The sequence below is a fragment of the Protopterus annectens genome, chromosome 7.part0 (genome assembly GCF_019279795.1).
Source record: "Protopterus annectens isolate FY-2018-M chromosome 7.part0, PAN1.0, whole genome shotgun sequence".
NCBI classification, from domain to species: Eukaryota; Metazoa; Chordata; order Ceratodontiformes; family Protopteridae; genus Protopterus; species Protopterus annectens.
In genome coordinates, this window is record NC_056739.1 from 3761420 (window position 1) to 3774415 (window position 12996).

Sequence of the window (12996 nt, forward strand, 5' to 3'; positions counted from 1 at the left end):
TCATAGGACCCTTCTTATATAAATTAACAGTATGATCAGGAATTCTTTTTCCGAATTATGCTGCTCTCACAAAGATCAATGTTTTGAAAGCCTTACAACTTGCTATGCAATGCCTTCAGATTACTAACATTCCTGTATAGCACAGCAGGACACCTTTACCAGAGATCCTAAACAGCCAACCTTGTCATGTTTTACTAAACCAAGTGCAACATTCAGAGTTTATTCCATGAAGCACTATCATCTCCCTTCTGACATGGTGCAGCACAAGAGCCGGAGGGATACTAATCTCAGACAGGTCACTATGAAAGCAATGCATTATTTGGCACTTAATGCACAGAATTAAGGCTATGAGATACTAAAATGCTTCCTTTTGTCCCGGGTTTGATTCATTTAGTCTACTGGGCTAGGGTCTTCAATGGTTTTCTGGACTGCATGTCTAACTAAGAACCAGGCAGAAGAGGAGGCAAACCACTGATTATATCATTGGGAGGTCATTGCATAGTCCATATATGATACAAGTTGCAGGGATATGATAGGCTTAGAGCAGTGTATTATCTCTGCTTGAGACATGTCTCAGACATGTATCACTTTGAGAACACTAAGCCATTTGTAGATGAGGCAAGCTTTAGATATGCAACTGTGTCACCTCTAGATGAGGAAAGTAACCGTGTTAAGGTGGCCTCAGTTTTTTTTTCTCTATCATATCTTCTGAGTTTCCAGTAGTGTGACAGGAATCCATATTTTACCTGAGTCAGGGTATAGCTAAAGTTTATGAAATTAGTTTTGCCATAATCTTTAATGAATGTTTGTCAGATATACTCTTTTTAACCCCAACAATGTACTCAGAATTGCTGCTTCCTATATTTCATATGGAGGTACATGTACCTCTTATGGTTCAAAAGTGGAAGATAGTGAAAATAGCATATGAGAGACTACCACTGAGCACAGCTCATTAAAGCCATGGTCTGCTAACGAGCTCATGCCTGCAGCATTAGGTTGGAGACTACCACTGAGCACAGCTTATTAAAGCTATGGTCTGTTAACAAGCTCCCACTTGCATCACTGGGTTGGAGACTACCATACCTCTCAACCTCACAGCACAAGAAAGCTGGACAATGCTAGAAATAATGAGGGGACAAAGGCCCAAAATAGGAACAGATTTTAAATATTGCTCCTATCAACTTCGAAAGTTGCTGGAATAGCAGAGTTTGGGTTAGCATGCATTTTCTGAAAGATATGAAGTCTGAAACTCAGATATCTGTCATTTAGAATTATTTAGTGACTTCAATCCTCAATGACTTGCCAGAAAACGACACATTTTATAAAGAACAGACCAAAAATATGAGGCAAAAATCTGGACATTCTGTGAAAATCTGGACAGTTGAGAGGTATGGAGACTACCACTGAGCACAGCTTATTAAAGCCATGATCTGCTAATGAGCTCATGCCTGCAGCATTGGGTTGGAGACAACCACTAAGCACATCTTATTAAAGCCATGGTCTGCTAATGCACTCCCACCTGCAGCACTGGTTTGGAGGCTACCACTGAGCACAGCTTATTAAAACCATAGGCTGCTAATGAGCTCCCACCTGCAGGACTGGGTATGATGCTTCAGCATCCCTTTACTTATTCTGCTACTCTATGTGAGTCACTTAATCAGGCACAGTTCTACCCAAGTGTCCTTGAAAAGGGGCATCTGTGCTTCAGTGAACTGCTAAATTTATAAATGAATTGAAAAGTCGTCCTCAACCATGCTCAAAAGCTGACGTCTCCTGAGCACCATAATAATAGTTGTTGCAATCTTGCCACTGGTAATTGGTTTTGCATTATTGGGTACCCTCAGTTTTTCTACACTGGTGACAGTCCTATAGATGCTACATTTTTCCATTGAAAGTCATAACTCTTACCATTCTAAATAGGTCCTACCATTAAGTATGATACAAGCTACAAAGTACCATGTAGGCTGCAAGCTGTACCTCACTGAGACCATGTGTATTTTTTTAATTTGAGCCTCTAGATCCAAAATTCACCTTTACCACCTACCTTCCAGAACAAAAATATGAAAAGTTTCATGTAATATTTATTTTTATTTCTACTAACCTTTAATACTTATGGTCTTTCCACATCTTTTAATTATTGTTCCCAGTTAAGTAGCTGACTCTGTAGTTGTTTTAGCAGTCTGTTCATCATATCCATGAAAAGTAACTGTAAACATTATGTATTCAGTATTAAGTAGAACATATCTGTGTGTTTCATTCATGATGCATGAACATTGGCCATTTATTTTTGAGAATTCCAGAGCCAAGTAGGTGAACTGGTCTATTGACCCTTTTCGGACATAGCCCAAGTACAGCTACACATTGTAGATAATATTGCTGTAACATTAATTGGTATACAAAATATCAATGTACATAAAGATTATGCAGATTTTGAATACAAAGTTATCAGTTTGCATAAGTATAATATAAATTATTAAATTATAAGTTAGCTAGGTATAATAAGCTTAATGTAATGATAGCAGTCCACAGCACCAATAAAATTAACCAATGTCACAAAAGGAGTTGCACTTAGATTACTTTTGTAAGTGAAGTCCTTTCAATCTTTTGGTAGCCGATTCCAAATAGTTCTTCCTATTCCTCAAATGACTTTCTGAACAATAGCCTGTTTGAATTTGGATAGTTTGCTTTCTTAGGTCCTGAGGACTAGTCTTTTGAGAAGGGTGGCAGTAGCCTTCTCTATCCCTTTCAACTTTCTGGCATAAATTTGCACACCGCGGGGCTAAGGTTAAACTATTCCCGGTGCCAGAAAGTCTGCTCTTTGAATTTTCCCTTAGAACTAGCTAGTTTATCAGCAGTAGCACTAACATCTGTATACTTGTGACTAGCACTTGCTCTAAAACTTGCTAAAAAGCACTAGGAAGTCTTAATTTGTTACCAGCATTCACCTCTCCGTGGTAATAAGGAGAAAATAGTTGTAAGCACTAGACAGTCTACAATTGCAAGTACCTTGCCAAAAAGTAAAGGAAAACAGCTCTTGTACTACACAAAGAAAGCACCTAACCAGGCATGTCCAAGGGTCAGCTTCTGGTGATTTCTCCTGTCCACCTGGTAAATCTGGGCATACTGGGGCAATGCAGCAATTGCCTCATGTACACAGTCAACCCTCTCCTCCTACCACCCAACACTACAACCTGTAAGAGATGCATTCACATAGCCAAACTGGAAGCAAAGCTCTCTCTAGCCAAGATTGTGCTAGACAGTCAAGAGGAGAAGGTTAACACCACACAACACCTCAAATGACACACAGTCCTTCAAAACCCACACCACCAAAACCCACACATAGCAACACAAAACCCACATATGAGGAGGCTCTTAACATGAACCTGCCCAAGCAACAAGGACCTCTGAAGTGGAAACGCAAACAAACACCACCCCCAAACACAAGCAAAGCATCACATAGCTCACAACACCAGTGTGTCAACCAACATCAGCCCCTAAGGCAAGACAACATACCCAACACTTTAGTCATAGGTGAATCTATAGTCAGGCACACTGATGTCCCACTCACCAGGCTGAACAAGGAGAAAATTACAGTTAGTTGCCTGTCGGGTGCCAGGATCCGCCACATAACGTATGCACTCAAGTTACTCCACAACAGGTACAAATATGACTCTGTCATTGTTCATGTTGGAATGAATGACTTGAGACGTACCCCCCTGGACTACATGAAAAGAGACATAGAAGAGCTCTTGGATCATGTAGCCCAGGCAGGTATGACCCTAGCCCTGAGTAGCATTCTGCCATCGCCCAGAACGATACCACAGTATAAGGACAAAATGATTGACTTCAATAATTAGCTAAGCTTCTGGTGTCATTCAAAGGGGATCCAGTATCTGTCTACTTGGACGACATGAGCGACAAACCACAATGCTTTGCAAGAGATGGTTTGCACCTGTCGCCTCTGGGATTCAGGTTACTGACTAAGGCTCTTGTCACCCCATAGTGCCTTTTTTAGGCAAGGTTCAAAGGACAAAACTACCACCATAATGTGTACAAGCAAGCAAAATCTGTAGGCAATGCTACTCAATGCTAGACGTCTAAACCTCAAGATGCACTCTCTTGAGGCTCTCCTAAAAATAGAGAACATCGATATCTGTGCAGTAACTGAGATTTAGTTCAAAGCTCCAGAGAGCACCCCTGCAATACCAGGGTACAACTCATACCACACTTTTCGGCCACCAAACCAGGACAGATACACTAAAGGTGGAGGAGTGTCCATATTCACCAAGGATATTCGCACCTCCAGGCTGGTTGCCCAACACAATGCATCTGAAATTCTCCAAGTGCAACTAACACTAGGTAAGACTACAATACAAGTTATAGCTTGCTACAGATCACCCACCATGCGCCAAGATTCTCACTACACCTTTCTAAACATACTGGAAAATATTAAGATACAACCAAACACCCTAATACTGGGTGATTTCAACTACCCTGCCATTAACTGGGAAACTACTCCTGTACTAACACCTTTGCTCAACAGTTCTTGGAATTCATAAATTCCAATGCACTAGAGCAACTAATTCATAGTCCCACCAGGGGTATCAATATTCTAGACCTGGTCATTACCAACATGGGAGATCAATGCTCTACACCAGTGGTCACCCCCTCATTGGTCAGATAAGCTAATCACCCCACCTTTAAGGAAACCTCCATACAAAACTTCTCCAAAGCCAACTTCATGCTTCTCAAGTCAGAAGTAACAAACTTCATGACACCCATGCAGATGGGAACTGGAAGTTCAACTGCTGAATCCTACACTAAGGTGCTGTATGAGCACATTCATTCGTGCATGGACTGAGCCATCCCAAACAGAACCAAGACGTTGTCCTCTAAAAATAGGAAGCCAATCTGGTGGTCTCCTGCCATAAACAAGCTGTACAACAGAAGGAAGAAACTGTTGCAGAAAATAGGAAGAACCCAGGATTCAAAAAACTCCCTCACCAGCCCCAGTAGAAATCTAAGATTCCTCATATAATCTTCCAAAGCTAGTTACGAAAACAAAATTGCCAAATATTCTAAAGATGACCACAACGCATTCTATAGCTATGTCAAGAATCTAAATGGCAATACTCATATCTGCTCTGAGCTACAGCAGAATGGCACTAGATATACTGATCCCAAGGATATTGCCAATATCCTGGCAGATAGATTCAGTGCCAACATCACCCCCTCTCACCCCCTAAAGGGCTCATCTCAATACCGAAAGAATGCCAAATTCCAGTAATCACAGCCACTCAGGTAAAAACTACACTCTCCAAAGCGAAGAATACAGCATCCATGGGATCAGATGACATCCCGGGCTGTGTACTGCATGAACTGCAAAATGAACTGGCACCTCACCAATGTGTCATGTTTAATCATAGTCTCACCTCAGGCTTCGTCACTACAGAGTGGCACAAAGCTACAGTCATCCCAATCCACAAGGGGGGATCCACTTTGGATCCCTGGAATTACCGTCCCATCAGTCTGATGAGCCTGATCTATAAGGCCATTGAACGTATTATCATGGAACTTATAAACAAAGACATTGGCGACCTTCAAACACTGGACCCCACCCAGTTTGAGTTTGTGAAGGGCTGATCTTGCCTCCTGAACCTGATTGACTTCTTTGAATCAGTCTCCAGAGCCATGGATGAGGGTAAGGTGGTTCACACAGCCTACTTGGATCTGGCCAAGGCTTTCAACACTATCCACCACTCTGGAATCATAGATAAACTTACCAAGATGGGCATTAATCCCTATATCACTTGATGGGTTATAAACTGGCTTACTGAAAGAACACACACTGTAAAAGTAGCCAACTCCAAATCCAGCTCCAGACAAGTGACAAGTGGTGTACCACAGGGTTCTGTCCTGGGACCACTCTTGTTTGGCATCTACTTCTGTGAATTACAGGCCAACACTAAGGGACTCTGGCTTAGAAAGTTAGCAGATGACTGTAAACTGGGAGCCATTATTGAATCCCCAGATTATGTGGATATACTACAAAAGGGCGTTACTGAAACAGATTCCTGGTGCCAAGCCATGGGCTCAAGCTAAATGCCAAAAAGTGTATAGCTGTCCCCTTTGGGAAAAAAACACATACCTGTGAATTACCACATAGGTGGCAGTACACTAAACACCAAAAGTTTGATGAGACCTGTGGACAGTGGTCTCACCTTTGATAACCACATAGCTACAACAGTTATAAAATCCTTCTACGTGGCACACCTCATCACTAAGAGCTTTTCATCCAAAGAAAAGGAGGTCATTGTTCCTTTGTACTCATCCCTCATTAGACCCATTATAGAATACAATGCCCCGTTTGGCATGTACCTCACAAGACATGTGCAACAACTAGAAAGGCTGCAGAAATACCTCACAAAAAGAATCACAGGCCTAAAGCAGATGCCTTATGCTGACCTCCTAAAGAAACTCCAACTATACTCTGTCACATATCGCCTACACAGAGGCGATCTCTGCCTAACATACAAGGCCACGTCAAGTCCAGAGTTGTTGGATATGCTACACCTAAAGAAATCCCAATCCCTCAGAGCCACACGCTCCAGGGATCTTAACCTTGTCATCATGATGAATAGAACATGCTGGAGGGATAGATTCCTGACCCAGAGACTCCCCATACTCTGGAATAGGCTGCCCATGCATGTCAGGCAGAGCACCTCAATGGCCCTCTTCAACAGGAACCTTGACAATTGGATGGGAGATAGGGAATTCATCCTGGGGCTCACATCAGTAGCCCTGCTAGACACGGGTCCAGGAAAGTAAATATTTGTGGGAAGCAAGAGCCAGGGAATCGTTATGGCTAGGCTTGTATAGGCCCTAGGGCCGATAGCCTAGTGCCTACACATGAACCTATGAGCTTACTTCTTTCCAGAAAACAAACCGTAGGTTTGGAGGTGAGATTATTTGCCTCGGTCTTCAATACGAGGCTTTACACTATGGCCAGGATTCTCATTATCGCCTGTAACAACAGGCGTTACTGATGGACAATTGTACTGAAGGGATTAAGTTTTCCAGAATTTCCAAATATTATCTCTTCCTTTCACCTTTTGCCATATAACATCTTTTCTATACTTTTAACAATGGAAATATTTATATTCCAAAGATTTCTGTTCATATCTCTGACCTGATAAAGATATTGAGGGGGTAACTGAAAATGAGGAATGTATTTTCTCAGCATGGCCAGAGTTGGCTGATAACTGGCAGGGAACATATGAGATTTGACATACATTATGGGGACAGTCCTTTGCAACATCTAGCTAGCTGGATCTTTTCAGATCTCGTATACCAATTACTACAAACATTGAAGTAACGCATGAATGTGGGTTTCTGGTTAAACCCTGGAAAGCCAAAAACCAAGTAGATACCAGTGAATAAGGAACCAAAAAACGAAAAAAGTCACTGGGAGCTCACCTATGAGAGGAATGAGTAGATGTTTAATTGAAGCAAAGCCACAAACAGCCACAAACGCATACGTGAAACGAATATGCTGACAACCAGAGTTTTTAACGCTCTCACTGTATAAATCGCGTTTTCGTTACACCTTCATCAGAATACTTGCTACAAAAACATACAGTTCTATATATACACCACTTAATAAAAAATCCTATATGCCATTGGTCATCAATAACAAGGAATAATTGAACAATTGAATATTCATTCTTAAAGGGAACAGACTCATTTGAAACCGAATTTTATAATCTGTAGAAAATACACATAACAAAATCATTCATTTAATCATCACTATAACAATTATAATAATAAGCAAGTAATAAAATATGTAATATAAATGTAAAATAATCATAATAATAACTAAATGATAGTGTAATCACTATAATGTTTATAAAAAATGAATATATATTATGTTAAAATTATGTTGAATATTTGTAATGAATGTTTGAGTGTGATACTAATAATACTATAAATTATAATTTGGCTTGCCTTAATTTCAGGACTGGTTTAATAGAAACCATATCATTAAGTCCTGGAGGTCTTGAAGCATCTAACCATATCTGCCAGAAAAGCTCACGGTATTCTAGTCGTGTCTCCCACATACCGCCCCTAATGTCCTTAGTAACTATTTCTAGGACAAAAAATGTAAAACTTGCATCATTACAAACCAATTTGTGACGATATAATGTGTTATTAATATTTTCCTTATTGATTTCATAATGATGTTCATAAATTCGTGTTTTTAATTTCCTTTCCGTCTTACCTATATAAAAGGAACAACACAATTTACACAGGGCAAGATAAACCAGTCCATAGGAATGGCAATTTGCATAACATTGACTATACAATACCTTTTTTCTGCTGGGTAATTCTATTTGGGATGCATTATACAAATAACTGCATTGTGTGCAGGCTCCACATTTGCATGTGCTTACTTTAATTCCTTTTTTAAAAAAACGTGAATTGTATCCAGACTCGAACAAATTTTTAAAATTTAAATCTTTTCTATATGTAAAATTCAAGTTGCTATGTCTTAACAATTCAATGTCAGTAATTTCTGGAAATTTTTGCCATTCTTTTGAAACCACACTCTTAATAATCCCTGAGTCACCATTACAATCAAGTACAAATGCATCTTGTCTAGTGGTATCGGAAATAATATCATTAGAAGTAGTTACAATATCCATAGTAACAATTTCTTGTCCTAAAATGGGAAGAAATCTATTCTTTCGACCACTAATTACTTCATTTTTTACTTCCTGTATCAAAGGTAGTGGGTAACCTCTATCCTTAAACATATCACAAACTTTATCACATTCAATGATAAAATCACTGTCCTCAGATGTCATCCTGCTAACCCTAACTAACTGACCTTTGATCAGGTTCTTTTTCTGGAAAAAAGGGTGTCCACTCTTAAAGTGGAGGTAGGAGTTGGAAAAGGTTGGTTTCCTGTAGATTTTAGAAGAAAATCTACCATTCAGCTTTGATATACTGACATCTAAGTAGTTAAGTATTTCTTTATTGACCTGGTAGGTAAAATCCAAGAAACTAGTGGTTCCTTTTAAATAAGACAAAAATTCCAGGAATTTCGGTTTTCCTGCTATCCACAAAATACAGATGTCATCAAGAAAACGTTTGTAAAAAATCCAACATTCCTTAAATTCACTATTAGTTATAAAGGTGTGTTCCCACCAAGATAAAATTAAGTTAGCATAGGTTGGGGCACAATGGGCACCCATAGCAACCCCCTTAGCCTGTTTGTAAAAATCACCCTCGTAGTACATAAAATTATTATTTAAAATAATGTCCATTAATGTGAGTATGGTAAGGAAGTCATTGTTAGAAAACTGTCCAAAGGTGTTCATGTATTCTTCCAACCAACTTAAACCAATTTCATGTGGTATACTGCCAAATAAATCAACTACATCTAATGTAATAAAAAGCAGATTTTCATGAAATAATTCTGGCTTTAAACCCTGGAAAGAAACATACCCCATACCTCTAGAAGTCAAATGTCTCACCTATTTTATTTCAAGTAAGGCAGAGAGCTCTGAGACAGGTTCAGCCTGAACTGCAGGTAGGAGATGTATTTTGGTACTGGGGTAGCAGCATATTATTGTTTTAAATATCACATAATAATCAAGCTGAAGAGACATATTGGCCTTAAACCAAGCTACAAATAGTTAAGAGCATAAAGATGGCTGGTATTTCAAAGTACACACGTACGCATGAACATGACAATTCAATACTTAGGTAAAGTTACCTAGTAAAACATAACAAGGATGTTCTCCTGAAGAAGGGGTAAGCTCTGGCCATATCTACCTTTAAAAGAAAATTTCATAATCGATTAGGTAAGGCATCAGGACAGAGATTAATTTTGGTCCATGCACAACATGATGTGTAGTTTAAAGCATCAACACTGCTGTGAGCTTTATTTTTAATATTAATCCATTTGGGTACTTCAAAGGTTGTATGTGGCAATGGCAAAGGCAAGACTTGCCTTATTTTTATATGATAAAAGGTCCAGATTTATTTGGAATGCCACTGATGTCAATTCAGTATCTATTAAAGTCTTAATTCGTGGGGAGCAGTGTTTAGACAAAGGCTTGGACAAGCATATACGAGGGCCATGGCAGTTCTGTATATAACCTTTTATCAGATAAAAGGTCTTATTCCTGACTATGGTAATGGTTACCACTTACAAGTAGAGGTGCTAAATACGATTGCCTAACTGGGGCCTTTAAGTCCTCTTACTTTCTACTTTTAACACCTTTCTAGATTTTTTGGTTTATAAAATTGTGGCAAATTCAAGAAAGTATATATAAAGAATGAAGGTCTGTTGAACAATGAACTAATCGTGTTGATAATACTTGAAATAAAACAATACAATAAGTACATATTTTACTACATTTCAAAGCCTCCATCAGAATTTTTTTTCTAAAAATGCATTTCTCAACATGAAGATCTTCATTAGCAGATAAAACGAACACACTGTCCTTCAGTATTATGCAATTTAACCTTTAAATTACTGACTGATAATAACAAAGAAATTGATCTTTAATTTGTTTTAAAAATGTTAAGCAAAAAAAAAGCAAGTATATTGCTGCTGCAGTCAGATATATTTATTGTGCTTTTCACTGCATGCATTGCTTTCTGAACCATTTATCTATACAATTCATACTTGCAATGAAAGTCACTACAGCTTGCTTTGAAATGTTGTATTATATAAGATTTTCCTCTTTCAACTTGTAATCCTTTCCAGACAGGGATTAATCTTTGTGCCAGATACTTTACAAAGCTGTTTGCCACTACTTCTGCACACGTGTAAATTAGTATTGTTTTGTTAGGGTTTTGTGAATTTCCGAAACTGAAAAGAAAGGGTCAAGGCAACTTGGTCTAAAAAATGAAAGGATGGAAAGGATGCATTTCTGCTTCACTTCCATTGTTTCTTTTACTCCAAAATCTTACATTGTTAAATGTTTCTTTTTAACTGTGCAAGTTAACATTTCCCATCTCCTGCTGTCTCTCTGGGGAATGTGAGCATTATAGAAACCTGTGTGCCACATGGAATCATAAATCCTCTGCTTGTATTGTGTTACAAATTTTTTTTTTTTAATGCCTAGTGGTAGGACACTTATTAAAATACACATTCTAGGCAACTCCATATCTATGATGTGTGTGTGTGTGTGTGTGTGTGTGTTACATAAAATACATGAAAATGAACTCTGTAAGAGCTATTTTTTCAGTGCTGCATAGAATAAAATGGAGTTTTATGAACATTGAGATTCAAAACAATGATCCAGCTACATGTAGTAAACTTTTAACATGGATACTAAAGTGGATGCTATTGTAAATGGAACTCTATGCCTCCATGTCATCCTTTGCAGAAGAAGACTTATAAAATTTGCAGGGCAGCTGCACAATTCACTATTAGTTATAAAGGTGTGTTCCCACCAAGATAAAATTAAGTTAGCATAGGTTGGGGCACAATGGGCACCCATAGCAACCCCCTTAGCCTGTTTGTAAAAATCACCCTCGTAGTACATAAAATTATTATTTAAAATAATGTCCATTAATGTGAGTATGGTAAGGAAGTCATTGTTAGAAAACTGTCCAAAGGTGTTCATGTATTCTTCCAACCAACTTAAACCAATTTCATGTGGTATACTACCAAATAAATCAACTACATCTAATGTAATAAAAAGCAGATTTTCATGAAATAATTCTGGCTTCAAACCCTAGAAAGAAACATACCCCATACCTCTAGAAGTCAAATGTCTCACCTATTTTATTTCAAGTAAGGCAGAGAGCTCTGAGACAGGTTCAGCCTGAACTGCAGGTAGGAGATGTATTTTGGTACTGGGGTAGCAGCATATTATTGTTTTAAATATCACATAATAATCAAGCTGAAGAGACATATTGGCCTTAAACCAAGCTACAAATAGTTAAGAGCATAAAGATGGCTGGTATTTCAAAGTACACACGTACGCATGAACATGACAATTCAATACTTAGGTAAAGTTACCTAGTAAAACATAACAAGGATGTTCTCCTGAAGAAGGGGTAAGCTCTGGCCATATCTACCTTTAAAAGAAAATTTCATAATCGATTAGGTAAGGCATCAGGACAGAGATTAATTTTGGTCCATGCACAACATGATGTGTAGTTTAAAGCATCAACACTGCTGTGAGCTTTATTTTTAATATTAATCCATTTGGGTACTTCAAAGGTTGTATGTGGCAATGGCAAAGGCAAGACTTGCCTTATTTTTATATGATAAAAGGTCCAGATTTATTTGGAATGCCACTGATGTCAATTCAGTATCTATTAAAGTCCTAATTCGTGGGGAGCAGTGTTTAGACAAAGGCTTGGACAAGCATATACGAGGGCCATGGCAGTTCTGTATATAACCTTTTATCAGATAAAAGGTCTTATTCCTGACTATGGTAATGGTTACCACTTACAAGTAGAGGTGCTAAATACGATTGCCTAACTGGGGCCCCTAAGTCCTCTTACTTTCTACTTTTAACACCTTTCTAGATTTTTTGGTTTATAAAATTGTGGCAAATTCAAGAAAGTATATATAAAGAATGAAGGTCTGTTGAACAATGAACTAATCGTGTTGATAATACTTGAAATAAAACAATACAATAAGTACATATTTTACTACATTTCAAAGCCTCCATCAGAATTTTTTTTCTAAAAATGCATTTCTCAACATGAAGATCTTCATTAGCAGATAAAACGAACACACTGTCCTTCAGTATTATGCAATTTAACCTTTAAATTACTGACTGATAATAACAAAGAAATTGATCTTTAATTTGTTTTAAAAATGTTAAGCAAAAAAAAGCAAGTATATTGCTGCTGCAGTCAGATATATTTATTGTGCTTTTCACTGCATGCATTGCTTTCTGAACCATTTATCTATACAATTCATACTTGCAATGAAAGTCACTACAGCTTGCTTTGAAATGTTGT